The sequence below is a fragment of the Pseudophryne corroboree genome, chromosome 2 (genome assembly GCF_028390025.1).
Source record: "Pseudophryne corroboree isolate aPseCor3 chromosome 2, aPseCor3.hap2, whole genome shotgun sequence".
Lineage (NCBI taxonomy): Eukaryota > Metazoa > Chordata > Amphibia > Anura > Myobatrachidae > Pseudophryne > Pseudophryne corroboree.
The window spans coordinates 579,249,384-579,268,058 of record NC_086445.1 but is presented as its reverse complement, the minus strand read 5'-3'; the positions used below and the strand labels follow the sequence as shown (position 1 = coordinate 579,268,058).

The 18,675-nt window shown below is 44.1% G+C and overlaps 1 long non-coding RNA gene across 2 annotated transcripts in view; it reads left to right on the top strand.

The window, feature by feature from the left end:
- The window catches only part of LOC135050989 (uncharacterized), a 148,986-nt gene that overhangs the window by 120,309 nt on the left and 10,002 nt on the right, over positions 1-18,675 (top strand). For both annotated transcript variants that reach the window (XR_010241974.1, XR_010241973.1), the window contains exon 2: positions 17,559-17,646. This is a non-coding gene — a long non-coding RNA (uncharacterized LOC135050989). The remainder of the gene's footprint in view (positions 1-17,558; positions 17,647-18,675) is intronic.

Here is an 18,675-nt window from a genome sequence, read left to right as displayed (position 1 = left end):
TTGCGTCTCAGACCTCCAGCACGGACGGCCGCGTCCGCAGTAGATGAGGAGTGCCACATAACCTGTAATGCATTGAGAATACAAAGACGATGCCCGAGGCCCCGCCGGCAGGTGACGCCATGCCAGTCGCCCGGGCACTGGAAGGACAATATCCACGGACCGGCAGAGATGAGACGTGACATATGAATACTAGCAACACAGCTGGGAACCGGGCCTAGGATGCTGAGCCAGCCTCAGGAGACACCTGAAAGGTAAATATTGGCGTCCAGATACCCGGATCGTGACAACGAGATAGGTATGGCATTGATGATTGTGCTTGTGTTATTAATGGTGAGTAGTAGAGAAAGACCACCTTTCTGTCAAACTGACAGGTACTACGTCCCCTTTCTCCCCCTTTAATATTAAATTATAGTGTTTGATATCGCTTTTATATAAAATTTAATATAAATTTTATAGAGTTCGATATTAAACTGTATTAAAAGATAATGGCTTTGAAAAGAGTGTCACGTAACACTAGTCGCAGAATACAACATAAAGCTGTATCACAAAACAGATTGTGATGAAATAATTCACTATTTTGACTTTACCAGTCTGTACCCTTTTGTTAACAAAACCAAAATTTTACAGCGTGTTATAGTTTTCACATTCCAGCAGATAAAACTTCATGCATGACACATATGGTACTATTTAAAAATCATACTATGTCACACATGGCACTGGTTTAAAAAGCATACTGATTTTAATGACCGTGTCCATTTTCTTAGATGCACGGAAGCATCACACCTGGTACTGATTTAAAAAGTGTATTGATTTTAATGGCCATGCATGATTAATGATGTCAGCACAAATTTCAAAATTACATTCTCACACGTTATTTTTTGCAAACATATGTAGAAACAGCGTATTTGGTTTTAAATTGAAGAATATTGAAAAAGCTTAACTGTATATTACAACCTATATATCGTTGCATACATGACATATGTTACTGTGTGTTAAATAGCACTAAAAAGTTTATCTTTATTGTGGCCGATCGCTGAAATTTGATTGCAAGCAGACATGACCAGACTTGTCGGTATTACAGCGTGACATGTCCAGACCTGTATATTAACGAAAAAAGATTTACACCAAATACCACATATTACTGTGTATTAAACCGTTTATATCGATGCATACAGACCACATATTACAGTGTATTACAGAGTGTATAGCACTCTATACAGACCACATATTACAGTGTATTACAACGTGTATAACGCTGCAAGCATACCACATATTACTGTGTATTAAACCGTTTATATCGCTGCATACAAGCCATATGTTACTGTGTATTAAACAGTGTGTATATCGCTGCATACATGCCATATATTACTGTGTATTACAGAGTGTATAGCACTGTATACAGACCACATATTACTGGGTATTACAACGTGTATAACGCTGCAAGCATACCACATATTACTGTGTATTAAACCGTTTATATAGCTGAGCACCATATATTACTGTATATTACATCGTGACATGTCCAGACCTCATACAGCTCGAGGACTGAGGGCTCACCTCCCCATGTTTTAACGATGATCTAAGAACTAATGACCACAATGAGCCATGAGGTACTACATGCCTCTGTGGCATAACTAGTTAAAAAATTGATGGGCGAATTGGAAATGATCTAGGAACTAATGACCACAATGAGCCATGAGGCACTACATGGCTCTGTGGCATAACTAGTAAACAAATTGATGGGTGAATATTAGAATTCTGCCTTTCCATTATCTACTAACTAATGACCTCAATGAGCCATGAGGCACTACATGCCTCTGTGGCATAACTAGTTAACAAATTGATGGGCGGCCGAATATTAGTTTCTGTTTATAACAATTAAAACATATCATTTAGAGGGTTAGTTACCTTTTGGTAAATTGGGCTGAACAGGGTTATCCCTGATTAGTGAATACATACCAAAATGCTTACACAACCAGTGAATCAAAACTTTTTGGTCAACTGGGTTTGAACAGGGTTATCCATGCTTAGTGAATACATACCAAGATGCTTACACAAACAATGATGCAAAACTTCTGCAGGGCATAAATATATATATATATATATATATATATATATATACTTGCCCCTGAGAATCGGGAAAAATAGCAAAACTATATAGATATTTTGATTTTATTACGAATTAAACAGCATTTAGAAAATTCTAATTTATATTATACAACAGCGGGGTAGCAAATATTTTAGTATACACTGTATCAGAACCCCATAGATTTTTAATTATCCTTGAATTGACATACCTTGAGCTTTGTTGCTGTAAAATCACAAATGACATGTTTAAAATAAGGTAATTTTCAGGCCTGTTTCCTATATGTATACATATATATTTACAATTTCTTTATTATTAAAATGTACCTTTTGGCTGCGCATGGCAGCTGCCATTATCTCTGCTCTACCAATATAGATAAGAATTCAGCCTTTCCATTATCTAGGAACTAATGTCCTCAATAAGCCATGAGTCACTACTTTGATATAACAAAATGCTTACATCAACAATGAAGCAAAACAGTTGCAGGGCATGCAGGTATGTGTAGTTCAACAACAGCTCGAGGACTGAAGGTTCACCTCCCCATGTTTTAAAGATGATCTAGAAACTAATGACCACAATGAGCCATGAGGCACTACATGCCTCTGTGGCATAACTAGTTAACAAATTCATGGGCGAATTGGATATGATCTAGGAACTAATGACCACAATGAGCCATGAGGCACCACATGGCTCTGTGGCATAACTAGTTAACAAATTGATGGTCGAATATTAGAATTCTGCCTATCCATTATCTAGGAACTAATGACCTCAATAAGCCATGAGGCACTACACACCTCTGTGGCATAACTAGTTAACACATTGATATAGCAAAATGCTTACATCAACAATGTAGCAAAACTATTGCAGGGCATGCCTTCATTTTTGGTCATGTAGTGCCTCATAGCTCATTGTGGTCATTAGTTCCTAGATCAGCCTTAAAACATGGGGAAGTATACCTTCAGTCCTCGAGCTGTTGTTGAACTACACATACCAGCATGCCCTGCAACAGTTTTGCTACATTGTTGATGCCCCAGGTCTTACGGGGTAACAAGGCACCAACCGAGACTGAGTGAGAATAAGGGGAAAACTAGCTTAGACAAACAAGACTACCAATGGGAGAGAATACATACAGGACAATGAACAGCTTATATGCGGCGCAGATGCCAAAATCCAAGCATACGAACCAAGGCACAGAGTATTGGAAGCTAAGACACTGAATATATGAGTGATTATGAATGCAACAATGTATGAAGATGTTATAAAACAGAAATACAGGCAAGCAGTGTCTGTGTGGGAACTCCACGAAAACCTGAGCACAAAGCTAGCTAGTTCTGGTCAGGCAATCAAACTGGCAAGGTCTCCAGGTCACGGGTTCAACACAGATAGGCAGGATCTAATACAAGCTGACAGGTTCTCACTGAATGCTCTAAAATGCAATAATACAGAGATATAAGCAACACAGTGTCTGTATGGAAGCTACACACACTGCTTAGCAAAAACCTGAATACAAGACTGGCTGGATCTGGTCAGGTTATCAATCAAGCAGGGTCTCCAGGTCACGGGTACAACACAAACAGACAGGATCTCTCTCGCACTGACAGGTTCAAGATTCCACCATAGGTACAAACTGGAAACTTGTATATATCACAGGCTTCAGGTGAAAGCCAGGCTGGGTAATAAAGGAAGCACGTCCCAATCAGGATTGCTAGAAACCAGACACAAGGTAATGGCCTAAATAACTGACAGGTGAGACCGCACAAGCCACACATTCAAGAGATAGGCTGCAGTTACACAGACTCACCACATAATGCTATAATTATCTGACAAGTGAGGCTGCACAGGCCATACATACAAGAGACAGGCTACAGTTACACAGACTCACCAAAGGCGGCCCACAACAGTACTCTAAACATGAGAAAACCTGGCATGCAAACAGAAATATAACATAAAATACATAAACAGAATGCAAAACAGGAATGAGCCACAGCAGTGGCTCATGACAGTCTCTGAATCTGTATACAAAGTGCTAAAATGCAGCGGCCACAGCTTTTCCCATACCAAGTTATGTTGAGCTTCATATAAATACTCAGTTGCACATAGCTATGCAAGTGTTGCATATCTTATTAATCAGCAGTCTCTTTGTGCATCTTAGTCGTATTGCATTGTGTCTAAGATGCATTATTCCCAACAAAAAATACGCTCGATGCTAGCAGAGTTGCATGGAACCATCATGGCGTATTGATGCTAGATGTAAACGTAGCCGCTATTTCAAAATTATGCTAATGCTGCAGGAGGTGTCTTGTGTAAATAAATGTCTCCTGATGACTTCTGTGATGCGCTGCTGCATCTGTGGGCTCAGCATCGGATCATCTGTGTGAACATCGTCATCTGAGTAACCTTCAGATTACAAAGACAAACAAATAAGACTCGGCGCTTATAGCTCAATAAGGTAGTTCACATCAATTGAAACCCTAATAGATAGATATAAGATGGAAAAAAGGACACACATTTTTCCAGCAGCTGTTAAAATAGGGGTACTCAACCCTTTAAGATACAGACAATGGCCCTCATTCCGAGTTGTTCGCTCGCAAGCTGCTTTTAGCAGCTTTGTACACGCTAAGCCGCCGCCTACTGGGAGTGAATCTTAGCATATCAAAATTGCGAACGAAAGATTAGCAGAATTGCGAATAGACACTTCTTAGCAGTTTCTGAGTAGCTTCAAACTTACTCGGCATCTGCGATCAGTTCAGTGCTTGTCGTTTCTGGTTTGACGTCACAAACACACCCAGCGTTCGCCCAGACACTCCCCCGTTTCTCCAGCCACTCCCGCGTTTTTTCCGGAAACGGTTGCGTTTTTTCGCACACTCCCATAAAACGGCCTGTTTCCGCCCAGAAACACCCACTTCCTGTCAATCACACTCCGATCACCAGAACGAAGAAAAAAACTTGTAATGCCGTGAGTAAAATTCCTAACTGCATAGCAAATTTACTTGGCGCAGTCGCACTGCGGACATTGCGCATGCGCATTAGTGACTAATCGCTCCGTTGCGAGAAAAAATAAGAATTTACTTACCGATAATTCTATTTCTCGTAGTCCGTAGTGGATGCTGGGGACTCCGTCAGGACCATGGGGAATAGCGGCTCCGCAGGAGACAGGGCACAAAAGTAAAAGCTTTAGGATCAGGTGGTGTGCACTGGCTCCTCCCCCTATGACCCTCCTCCAAGCCTCAGTTAGGATACTGTGCCCGGACGAGCGTACACAATAAGGAAGGATTTTGAATCCCGGGTAAGACTCATACCAGCCACACCAATCACACTGTACAACCTGTGATCTGAACCCAGTTAACAGCATGATAACAGCGGAGCCTCTGAAAAGATGGCTCACAACAATAATAACCCGATTTTTGTAACAATAACTATGTACAAGTATTGCAGACAATCCGCACTTGGGATGGGCGCCCAGCATCCACTACGGACTACGAGAAATAGAATTATCGGTAAGTAAATTCTTATTTTCTCTGACGTCCTAAGTGGATGCTGGGGACGCCGTCAGGACCATGGGGATTATACCAAAGCTCCCAAACGGGCGGGAGAGTGCGGATGACTCTGCAGCACCGAATGAGAGAACTCCAGGTCCTCCTCAGTCAGGGTGTGCCCCTGACCAAGTATCAGCTCGGCAAAGTTGTAAAGCCGAGACCCCTCGGGCAGCCGCCCAAGATGAGCCCACCTTCCTTGTGGAATGGGCATTTACATATTTTGGCTGTGGCAGGCCTGCCACAGAATGTGCAAGCTGAATTGTACTACACATCCAACTAGCAATCGTCTGCTTAGAAGCAAGAGCACCCAGTTTGTTGGGTGCATACAGGATAACAGCAAGTCAGTTTTCCTGACTCCAGCCGTCCTGGAAACTATATTATCAGGGCCCTGACAACATCTAGCAACTTGGAGTCCTCCAAGTCCCTAGTAGCCGCAGGTACCACAATAAGCTGGTTCGGGTGAAACACTGACACCACCTTAGGGAGAAACTGGGGATGAGTCCGCAGCTCTGCCCTGTCCGAATGGACAATCAGATATGGGCTTTTTTGAGACAAACGCCGCCAATTCTGACACTCGCCTGGCCGAGGCCAGGGCCAACAGCATGGTCACTTTCCCTGTGAGATATTTCAAATCCACAGATTTGAGCGATTTAAACCAATGTGATTTTAGGAATCCCAGAACTACGTTGAGATCCCACAGTGCCACTGGAGGCACAAAAGGGGGTTGTATATGCAGTACTCCCTTGACAAACTTCTGGACTTCAGGAACTGAAGCCAATTCTTTCTGGAAGAAAATCGACAGGGCCGAAATTTGAACCTTAATGGACCCCAATTTGAGGCCCATAGACACTCCTGTTTGCAGGAAATGCAGGAAACGACCGAGTTGAAATTTCTTCATGGGGCCTTCCTTGCCTCACACCACGCAACATATTTTCGCCACATGTGGTGATAATCTTGTGCGGTCACCTCCTTCCTGGCTTTGACCAGGGTAGGAATGACCTCTTCCGGAATGCCTTTTTCCCTTAGGATCCGGCGTTCAACCGCCATGCCGTCAAACACAGCCGCGGTAAGTCTTGGAACAGACATGGTACTTGTTGAAGCAAGTCCCTTCTTAGCGGCAGAGGCCATGAGTCCTCTGTGAGCATCTCTTGAAGTTCCGGGTACCAAGTCCTTCTTGGCCACTCCGGAGCCACGAGTATAGTTCTTACTCCTCTACGTCTTATAATTCTCAATACCTTGGGTATGAGAAGCAGAGGAGGGAAGACATACACCGACTGGTACACCCACGGTGTTACCAGAACGTCCACAGCTATTGCCTGAGGGTCTTTTGACCTGGCGCAATACTTGTCCAGTTTTTTGTTCAGGCGGGACGCCATCATGTCCACCTTTGGTCTTTTCCAACAGTTCACAATCATGTGGAAGACTTCCCGATGAAGTCCCCACTCTCCCGGGTTGAGGTTGTGCTGAGGAAGTCTGCTTCCCAGTTGTCCACTCCCGGAATGAACACTGCTGACAGTGCTATCACATGATTTTCCGCCCAGCGAAAAATCCTTGCAGTTTCTGCCATTGCCCTCCTGCTTCTTGTGCCGCCCTGTCTGTTTACGTGGGCGACTGCCGTGATGTTGTCCCACTGGATCAATACCGGCTGACCTTGAAGCAGAGGTCTTGCTAAGCTTAGAGCATTGTAAATTGCCCTTAGCTCCAGTATATTTATGTGGAGAAAAATCTCCAGACTTGATCACACTCCCTGGAAATTTTTTCCCTGTGTGACTGCTCCCCAGCCTCTCAGGCTGGCCTCCGTGGTCACCAGCATCCAATCCTGAATGCCGAATCTGCGGCCCTCTAGAAGATGAGCACTCTGTAACCACCACAGGAGAGACACCCTTGTCCTTGGAGATAGGGTTATCCGCTGATGCATCTGAAAATGCGATCCGGACCATTTGTCCAGCAGATCCCACTGAAAAGTTCTTGCGTGGAATCTGCCGAATGGAATCGCTTCGTAATAAGCCACCATTTTTCCCAGGACTCTTGTGCAATGATGCACTGACACTTTTCCTGGTTTTAGGAGGTTCCTGACTAGCTCGGATAACTCCCTGGCTTTCTCCTCCGGGAGAAACACCTTTTTCTGGACTGTGTCCAGAACCATCCCTAGGAACAGCAGACGTGTCGTCGGAAACGGCTGCGATTTTGGATATTTAGAATCCACCCGTGCTGTCGTAGAACTACTTGAGATAGTGCTACTCCGACTTCCAACTGTTCTCTGGACCTTGCCCTTATCAGGAGATCGTCCAAGTAAGGGATAATAAAGACGCCTTTTCTTTGAAGAAGAATCATCATTTCGGCCATTACTTTGGTAAAGACCCGGGGTGCCGTGGACAATCCAAACGGCAGCGTCTGAAACTGATAGTGACAGTTCCGTACCACGAACCTGAGGTACCCTTGGAGAGAAGGGCAATTTGGGACATGGAGGTAAGCATCCTTGATGTCCAGGGACACCATATAGTCCCCTTCTTCCTGGTTCGCTATCACTGCTCTGAGTGACTCCATCTTGATTTGAACCTTTGTATGTAAGTGTTCAAAGATTTCCCATTTAGAATAGGTCTCACCGAGCCGTCTGGCTTCAGTACCACAATATAGTGTGGAATAATACCCCTTTCCTTGTTGTAGGAGGGGTACTTTGATTATCACCTGCTGGGAATACAGCTTGTGAATTGTTTCCAATACTGCCTCCCTGTCGGAGGAAGACGTTGGTAAAGCAGACATCAGGAGCCTGCGAGGGGGAGACGTCTCGAATTTCCAGTCTGTACCCCTGGGGTACTACTTGTAGGATCCAGGGGTCCACTTGCGAGTGAGCCCACTACGCGCTGAAACTCTTGAGACGACCCCCCACCGCACTTGAGTCCGCTTGTACGGCCCCAGCGTCATGCTGAGGACTTGGCAGAAGCTGTGGAGGGCTTCTGTTCCTGGGAATGGGCTGCCTGCTGCAGTCTTCTTCCCTTTCCTCTATCCCTGGGCAGATATGACTGGCCTTTTGCCCGCTTGCCCTTATGGGGACGAAAGGACTTAGGCTGAAAAGACGGTGTCTTTTTCTGCTGAGATGTGATTTGGGGTAAAAAAGGTGGATTTTCCAGCTGTTGCCGAGGCCACCAGGTCTGATGGACCGACCCCAAATAACTCCTCCCCTTTATACGGCAATACTTCCATGTGCCGTTTGGAATCTGCATCACCTGACCACTGTCGTGTCCATAAACATCTTCTGGCAGATATGGACATCGCACTTACTCTTGATGCCAGAGTGCAAATATCCCTCTGTGCATCTCGCATATATAGAAATGCATCCTTTAAATGCTCTATAGTCAATAAAATACTGTCCCTGTCAAGGGTATCAATATTTTCAGTCAGGGAATCCGACCAAGCCACCCCAGCGCTGCACATCCAGGCTGCGGCGATCGCTGGTCGCAGTATAACACCAGTATGTGTGTATATACCTTTTTAGGATATTTTTCAGCCTCTCAGCTGGCTCCTTGAGGGCGGCCCTATCTGGAGACGGTACCGCCACTTGTTTTGATAAGCGTGTGAGCGCCTTATCCACCCTAAAGGGTGTTTCCCAACGCGCCCTAACTTCTGGCGGGAAAGGGTATACCGCCAATAATTTTCTATCGGGGGAAACCCACGCATCATCACACACTTCATTTAATTTATCTGATTCAGGAAAAACTACAGGTAGTTTTTTCACACCCCACATAATACCCTTCTTGTGGTACTTGTAGTATCAGAAATATGTAACACCTCCTTCATTGCCCTTAACATGTAACGTGTGGCCCTAAAGGAAAATACGTTTGTTTCTTCACCGTCGACACTGGAGTCAGTGTCCGTGTCTGTGTCTGTGTCGACCGACTGAGGTAAATGAGCGTTTTACAGCCCCTGACGGTGTTTGAGACGCCTGGACAGGTACTAATTTGTTTGCCGGCCGTCTCATGTCGTCAACCGACCTTGCAGCGTGTTGACATTATCACGTAATTCCTTAAATAAGCCATCCATTCCGGTGTCGACTCCCTAGAGAGTGACATCACCATTTCAGGCAATTGCTCCGCCTCCTCACCAACATCGTCCTCATACATGTCGACACACACGTACCGACACACAGCACACACACAGGGAATGCTCTGATAGAGGACAGGACCCCACTAGCCCTTTGGGGAGACAGAGGGAGAGTTTGCCAGCACACACCAAAAACGCTATAATTATACAGGGACAACCTTTATATAAGTGTTTTTCCCTTATAGCATTTTAATATATATATATATATATATCGCCAAATAAGTGCCCCCCCTCTCTGTTTTAACCCTGTTTCTGTAGTGCAGTGCAGGGGAGAGCCTGGGAGCCTTCCCACCAGCATTTCTGTGAGGGAAAATGGCGCTGTGTGCTGAGGAGAATAGGCCCCGCCCCCTTTTCGGCGGGCTTCTTCTCCCGTTTTTCTGAGACCTGGCAGGGGTTAAATACATCCATATAGCCCCCAGGGGCTATATGTGATGTATTTTTAGCCAGAATAAGGTACTATCATTGCTGCCCAGGGCGCCCCCCCCCAGCGCCCTGCACCCTCAGTGACCGCTGCTATGAAGTGTGCTGACAACAATGGCGCACAGCTGCAGTGCTGTGCGCTACCTTATGAAGATTGAAGAGTCTTCTGCCGCCGTTTCTGGACCTTCACTTTTCGGCATCTGCAAGGGGGGTCGGCGGCGCGGCTCCGGGACGAACCCCAGGGTGAGACCTGTGTTCCGACTCCCTCTGGAGCTAATGGTGTCCAGTAGCCTAAGAAGCCAATCCATCCTGCACGCAGGTGAGTTCACTTCTCTCCCCTAAGTCCCTCGTAGCAGTGAGCCTGTTTTACTCTAAGCAGCTCTTTAGGAGAGCCACCTAGATTGCACCCTTCTCGGCCGGGCACAAAAATCTAACTGAGGCTTGGAGGAGGGTCATAGGGGGAGGAGCCAGTGCACACCACCTGATCCTAAAGCTTTTACTTTTGTGCCCTGTCTCCTGCGGAGCCGCTATTCCCCATGGTCCTGACGGAGTCCCCAGCATCCACTTAGGACGTCAGAGAAAAATACAGAGCGAACAACTCGGAATGACCCCCAATATACACACAAATAAACAGCGCTTCTTTGAAAAAGAGTGTGTTTTTTTTTTTACACAATTAAAAATGAATTCATTCAATTAATTACAATAAAAATCACATCACAAATACCGGCAAGTTTAAAAAAAAGTCCAGTGACAAGTCAAAAGAACATGATTCAAACTAACGGCATTCATCAGAATTGGTGAGCAAAGTATCCAAGCTTTGATATTTGGTTAGTAATGCTTATAAATACCATGCATTCTTTTGCAATCTGTTAACGCTGATCATGGTATTCCAACACACTAATCCCGCCTGCTTGGTTAATCAGACTGGACCTCACATCGATGTTAATTGGTTAATGTAGCATATTTCGCTGGTAAGAATATTGCAGTGACTTGTATGCGATTGAGAGTTAGTAATAATGTAACAACACGGCTTTTTTATAACCTGTTTGCTTAATCAGTGCTCAATCTCTCATCAAGGTGCAATTATTTCTCCCGGCTCCTGGTGCTTGTATCCCATTAGTGGTGCCATATCTGGAGTGTCCATAACAATGAATGAAAATACGTGCAGGTAGTGTGTTTTGCCATGGATGACCGAACCGGTACCGGATGGATATAGGGGTCGCTTACGCGTTTCTCTGCCTCTATGTATATCAGCGGCTTCCTCAGAGAATATTACAAAGACGCATCCACTGGCTTCTGCATGCCCAGAAAATGGGGGTGATGCACCCCTGTTTTCTCCAGTACTATTTGTACCCACCCCCACTCTTTCCCCGAATGGCTGTAGCATGTTAATCAGGCTGCAGCTTGGAGGCACTGTATGCAGTCTCATAAAATGAGATCTGCACATATGTAGGACCTAATTCAGTAAGGATTGCAGATTCTGCTTTTTAGCAGAATCTGTAATCCTCTCAATCGCATGCAGGGAGTCACCCATCGCAGGGCAAGGCTGCCCAGCATGCTACCTACTGCCCACCCACTGCGATCACTCTGTAATTGCGATCGGGTCTCAGCGTGGTTTTAGAAACTGTGGATGGCTCCTGCTGGCACATGGGTGCGGCTGCGTGTGATGACACCCAGCCACCCCAAAAAAAAACATTTACCTGGCACCACCCAAAAACGCTTGTTCTCCATCCCACACCTGCCCCACGAACGCCTCTGCTCATCAATCAGGCAGAGGTGTTCGCAGTTAATGTGATCCAATCGCATTATCTGCTCACGCATGCGCAGGACGGGAGCTGCGCATGCACACAGCGGGGCCATCTCACAAATTGCAATGCGATTTGAGTCAGCCCCGTAGTGCGGAATCTGATCATGTGCAGATCTCTAACCATCAGAATTGTACACTAACTAGGTGGAAAACTCCCACTACGTAATTAGTGTACTTGTTATTGTATACATGTCACAAGTGTCTTTTTACTAAAGTTGCATGTAAGTACAATATTTCCCCTACACATTTGCAACCCATCATTACTGTTTCTATATTCTGATGTTAGATAACGGCAATGCCTGAATTACCTGCTGTGCGTCAGAAAAAACTGCAGCCAAATGTATTGTTAGTAATTGAGTTAAACTGGGTTTCACAGCCACAATACAGAACTTTCAAAGGTCTATGCTGAGCATTTGAATCCAGCAACAGGTGGAAAACTCCCACTACGTAATTAGTGTACTTGTTATTGTATACATGTCACAAGTGTCTTTTTACTAAAGTTGCATGTAAGTACAATATTTCCCCTACACATCTGCAACCCATCATTACTGTTTCTATATTCTGATGTTGGAGAACGGCAATGCCTGAATTACCTGCTGTGCGTCAGAAAAAAATGCAGCCAAATGTATTGTTAGTAATTGAGTTAAACTGGGTTTCACATCCACAATACAGAACTTTCAAAGGTCTATGCTGAGCATTTGAATCCAGCAACATTAGTAGTCTCATGCTGCAGTGACACAGTGGTGGGGACAGTCTGTATGCGCTGCACACACAGGTTGTAATCTACCATAATAAAAATAATAAAAGCAGATATCCATAAGATACAGTTTATTAAAGATTGTATCTATAAAAAATGAAAGCAGCAATTATTTTACAAACATTTTACTTTATGTTGTAGAGTGCACTTAAAGAGATGTATCCTGTGGCATAGAAATGTGTATAGATCATTCCTCTACAGTTTTGCTTTTATACCAGTCAGGTATCCTTTAATAGCTGTTTATATACTCCATTACCCACAAATAGGAGCCTGCAGACACGTCACTCACTGCCCGCTGCTGGGCAATGGAATATGCTGCCAGACGGGCTCAAAATAAAGGAGCAGGGCATGAGTCTCTAAAAATATACTTTATTAAAACCTCTGTAAAACATAAAAAGATTGCACTTCTCAACTTGTTCCTTCTTCTCAGTTACTGTTTATAGGTTTTGTTTTCCTGCAAGTGACTTGTGGGTTATCAAATTAAACTTCTGCTTGAAACATGATTTCTGCTGAATGCTAATTACAGCATCGCATAGGGCAGGCATTCCCAACAGCGGTCCTCAAGGCACACCAACAGTGCAGGTTTTAGTGATATCCAGGCTTCAGCACAGATGGTTAAATCAAAATAACTTAGGTACTAATTAAATCACCTGTGTTCAAGCCTGGATATCACTAAAACCAGGACTGCTAGTGTGCCTTGAGGACCGCAGTTGGGAAACACTGGCATAGGGCATTTCTTACCAAGGATATGCAGAGACATGCTTCTAGATAAATTGCTCAGTACCTTTGAAACTTAATACAAAAGCTCCCTCAAGTGGCCAAATATAAAAACATAACAATTTGTAATTTTGTTCAGTAATATACCATATGTATGCTGTCACTTTTTTGCTTTTTTATTTTTATTAGTTTTAGATGTTTTAAAAGAGCAATTTGCTGTATTTCCTTTATCATGGGATTTTCTCTCGATAATACAATAAATATCACTCACTTTGAACAGATAAAACATTTTGTGTAAGTAATGCGTGTTGATTCTAAAATAGTCATGGCTCACTTTTAGATGTAGGATTAAAAATATAGCACAGTACTGTACATAAGCTTTGATTACAATCAAAATATGGTACAAAAACGTGTACATTAATATTAAACTGTAATACCACTTCCTCCTCCTGACAGACATAGTTTAAGAGCAGGAATCTCTTTCAAGGGCCACCATGCATGATCACCTCCTCTATTCCCAGTTTCAAGATTGGGGGGTCTATTTACTAAGTCTTGGAGAAAGATAAAATGGAAGGAGATAAAGTACCAACTAATCAGCTCCTGTCATGCTACAGGCTGTGTTTGAAAAATGACATACGCTGGTTGGTCGGTACTTTATCTCTCTCCACTTCATCTCTTTCTAAGGCTTAGTAAATGGGATCCAGTCACGATCCTGGTGGTCGAGATCCCAACGGTCGAAATACCAACGCCGGAATCCCGACACTGCTTGGAATGCTGGCGCCGGGATCCCAATAATCACAATCCAGGTGCCGGAATCCTGACTGCTGGGATCACGAAAGAGGGTTTGCCGGGCAAATAAGCCACCAGGAAGGGGGTGATGGGTTTAGGCTGCTGGGGGGAGGGTTAGGGTTAGGTTCTGGGCAGAGGCGGAACTACCGACAGTGCAACCAGTGCATTGCACTGGGGCCCACCACTGTCCAGGGGCCCAAAGCATGTAATGAGTCAAACTGACTCATTACATGCCGCTGTATGCTGTGGGCAACCGCTGCCCGCAGCACACAGCCGCCCGGACAGAGAGGAGAGGAGCGCAGCGGTACGGGGGAGAAGGAGGAGGAGGGAGGTGGAGGAGGGAGCCGCAGCAGCGCTTTACTACTGGTTGAGGCGCTGCTGCTGCTGTCCCTCTGCTTCACTATAGGCTGTCTTCCGAGAACAGCCTATAGTGAAGCAGAGGGGCAGCAGCAGCAGCGCCTCCACCAATAACACAGCGCTGCTGCGGCTCCCTCCTCCACCTCCCTCCTCCTCCTTCTCTCCTGCCCGGGAATCATGACCAGAAGCTGCACCGAGGAGCCTGAGCCAGCGGAGAGGGTAAGTATAATTCTTTCTTTCTTTCTTTCTTTCTTTCTTTCTTTCTTTCTTTCTTTCTTTCTTTCTTTCTTTCTTTCTCTTTCTTTCTTTCTTTCTTTCTGTCTTTCTTTCTTTCAATGTACAAAAAGGGGGACTGCCTGCCGCAATGTGTAAACATGGGGGACTGCCTGCCGCAATGTGTAAAAAGGGGGAATCTGCCTGACGTAATGTGTAAAAAGGGGGAATCTGCCTGACGCAATGTGTAAAAAGGGGGAATCTGTCTGCCGTGATGTGTAACAAGGGCACACTGTCTGCCGTAATGTGTAAAAAGGGGACACTGTCTGCCGTTATGCGTAAAAAGTGTACGCTGTCTGCCGCTATGTGTAACAAGGGCACGCTGTCTGCCGTTATGTGTAAAAAGGGGATGCTGTCTGCCGCAATGTGTAAAAAGGGGTAATCTGCCTGCCGTAATGTGTAAAAAGGGGGATGCTGTCTACCTTAATGTGTAACAAGGGCACACTGTCTGCCGTAATGTGTAAAAAGGGGACGCTGTCTGCCGGTATGTGTAAAAAGGGCACGCTGTCTGCCGTTATGTGTAAAAAGTGTACGCTGTCTGTCGCTATGTTTAACAAGGGCACACTGTCTGCCGTTATGTGTAAAAAGTGTATGCTGTCTGCCGCTATGTGTAACAAGGGCACGCTGTCTGCCGTAATGTGTAAAAAGTGTACGCTGTCTGCCGCTATGTGTAACAAGGGCACGCTGTCTGACGTTATGCGTAAAAAGTGTACGCTGTCTGCCGCTATGTTTAACAAGGGCATGCTGTCTGCCGCTATGTGTAAAAAGTGTACGCTGTCTGCCGCTATGTGTAACAAGGGCACGCTGTCTGCCGTTATGTGTAAAAAGGGGACGCTGTCTGCCGCAATGTGTAAAAAGGGGGAATCTGCCTGCCGTAATGTGTGAAAAGGGGGATGCTGTCTGCCGTAATGTGTAACAAGGGCACACTGTCTGCCATAATGTGTAAAAAGGAGACGCTGTCTGCCGGTATGTGTAAAAAGGGCACGCTGTCTGCCGTTATGTGTAAAAAGTGTACGCTGTCTGCCACTATGTTTAACAAGGGCACACTGTCTGCCGTTATGTGTAAAAAGTGTACGCTGTCTGCCGCTATGTGTAACAAGGGCACGCTGTCTGCCGTTATGTGTAAAAAGTGTACGCTGTCTGCCGCTATGTGTAACAAGGGCACACTGTCTGCCGTTATGTGTAAAAAGGGGGACGCTGTCTGCCATAATGTGTAAAAAGGGGACACTGTCTGTTGTAATGTGTAAATAGAGGAATCTGTCCGCCGTAAGGTGTAAAAGGGTCTCTACCTGGTGTAGTGGTGCTACTGTGTGGTGTAATTTGAATAATGGAGACTACTGTGCACCGTTTTATGAATTTGTATTATTTTGTGGCCACATACCTTCCCCACGAAGCCACGCCACTATATATTTTTGTGCGCGCCTACGGTGCACACTGCCCCTGTTTTGCATGCAGGGGTGGGGTTCCGATGCCGTTTCTTGCACACAGTGCTAAAATGTCTAGTTACGGCACTGTTGCTAGGTATCCATTTCTCTGGCCCTGAGCAGGTCCCCCTCACCAGGTCATCTCCAGGGGTGAGGGGGTGGACTTGGATGGGATGGGGGGCCCAAAGCATTTTGTCGCACCTGGGCCCATCGCTCGCTAGTTCTGACACTGGCTCTGGGAAAGGAAGGGTTAGGTTTAGGATGCGGGAAAGGGAGGTTAGGTTTAGGCACCACCAGTAAGGGTTAGGGTAAGGCTGCGGTGGGGAAAAGGTTAGAGTAAGGCTGCGGAAAGGGAGAGCTAGGGTTAGGGGGTATCGGGGGAAGGTAAGTATACTTAACTAGCCCCTGACGGGATTCTCACCTCTCACCATTGGTCTTCTTCTGTCCTCCAACATCCCCAACCATCGGCATATCATACCCAGCTCTAGTAAATATACACTTAAAGCATTTGACACTATTCACACATAACACACGTGATCCTCACCTTTTTCTAGCAGCTGCGTAAGGAATATCTGAGAATAATCAATTTGAAGAGCTTGAGAAACGGATAGGTGACTAATATATTTTAAGTGAAATCATGGAAGACAAATTCCCCTTTAAATTACTATTTTCAATAAATATTAAATGTTAAGATATCAAAATTGATTGTGAATAAATCTTTACGAGATTTGTTGAAAATTGTAAATGAAAAGCATCCACATTTATATCTGGATAGTTGCATGACAACATAAAATTCATTGGCATCAGATTCCCTATCTAATTTTATTTTACAGAGAACCAGTGCCGGGCACTAATAGGTCCATTAGAATTATACATTTTGAAACTGTAACTCCCTATTTGCTTCAACATTTCATCTAGAACCTAATGAAGTCATTAGACAAGTACAGCATCTCTATTTATGAATGTATTTCAATATTTTGTATTTCTCGGCCATAAAGTGATTTTGTGAATGTCTGTTGTACAGTACAGTATATTGGGTTATAAATTATAACCACTATGAAAAGTTCCCAGTGTACATCATATTACTCACTCAGTAATGCTCCCTAAATGACCAGTCAGCAAACTGGAGTTGTGTTTTGGCATTCAATATTCATATACTTCAAAAAAATCAACTACAGTACCTCAATATTCACATACCCTAATAGTCTTACTAGGCTCCAGGTAACGATTTGGACTTGATGCGTAAATTATCAGTGTTTCACAAATGCTTTTTTCTCTCAATCTTATGCAGGGGCATCAAACAGACAACAAGAAGAGGGGGTAACCCCAGCATAGGGGAACGGAGCCAATGCCGGAAAAATTAAGATGCAGATAATTTGGTAATTAACATATATAATATTTCCAAACTGGTCCAGAAATGACAGTATTGCTGGAGAGGTTTGTATCTGTTCCATGTTTTGATTGGATTTATTCAAAAAAATTATTCAATTGGTACAGGTTGAGTCTCCCTTATACAAAATGCTTGGGACCAGAGGTATTTTGGATATGGGATTTTTCCGTATTTTGGAATAATTGCATACCATAATGAGATATCATGGTGATGGGACCAAAGTCTAAGCACAGAATGCATTTATGTTACATATACACCTTATACACACAGCCTGAAGGTCATTTTAGCCAATATTTTTTATAACTTTATGCATTAAACAAAGTGTGTGTACATTCACACAATTCATTTATGTTTCATATACAACTTATACACACAGCCTGAAGGTCATTTAATACAATATTTTTAATAACTTTGTGTATTAAACAAAGTTTGTGTACATTGAGCCATCAGAAAACAAAGATTTCACTATCTCAATCTCACTCAAAAAAGTCCGTATTTCGGAATATTCCGTATTTCGGAATATTTGGATATGGGATACTCAACCTGTATTATATTTTGGTAGAATTAAAGGGATTTTTTTTTCTAGTAAAATTATTATTCTTATTATTATTATTATTATTATGTTGACCTACATAGTATGCATGATATGGAATATATGTATGAAATATGAAAAACACAGAATGCGTAATGGAGGAAGAAAATATAAACATGTACAGTTGTAGCAGCATATTAACAAATGGAGGAGCAGTGAAGCTTTATGCACGTGTTACAAATTTAGGGGGTAATTCACAGTTGATACTAGCAGCAAATTTGTTAGCAGTTGGGCAAAACCATATGCAGTGCAGGTGGGGCAGATAGTACATTTGCAGAGAGAGGTAGATTTGGGTGGGTTATATTGTTTCTGTGCAGGGTAAATACTGGCTGCTTAATTTTTACACTGCAATTTAGATTTCAGTTTGAACACACCCCACCCAAATCTAATTCTCTCTGCACATGTTATATCTGCCCCCTGCAGTGC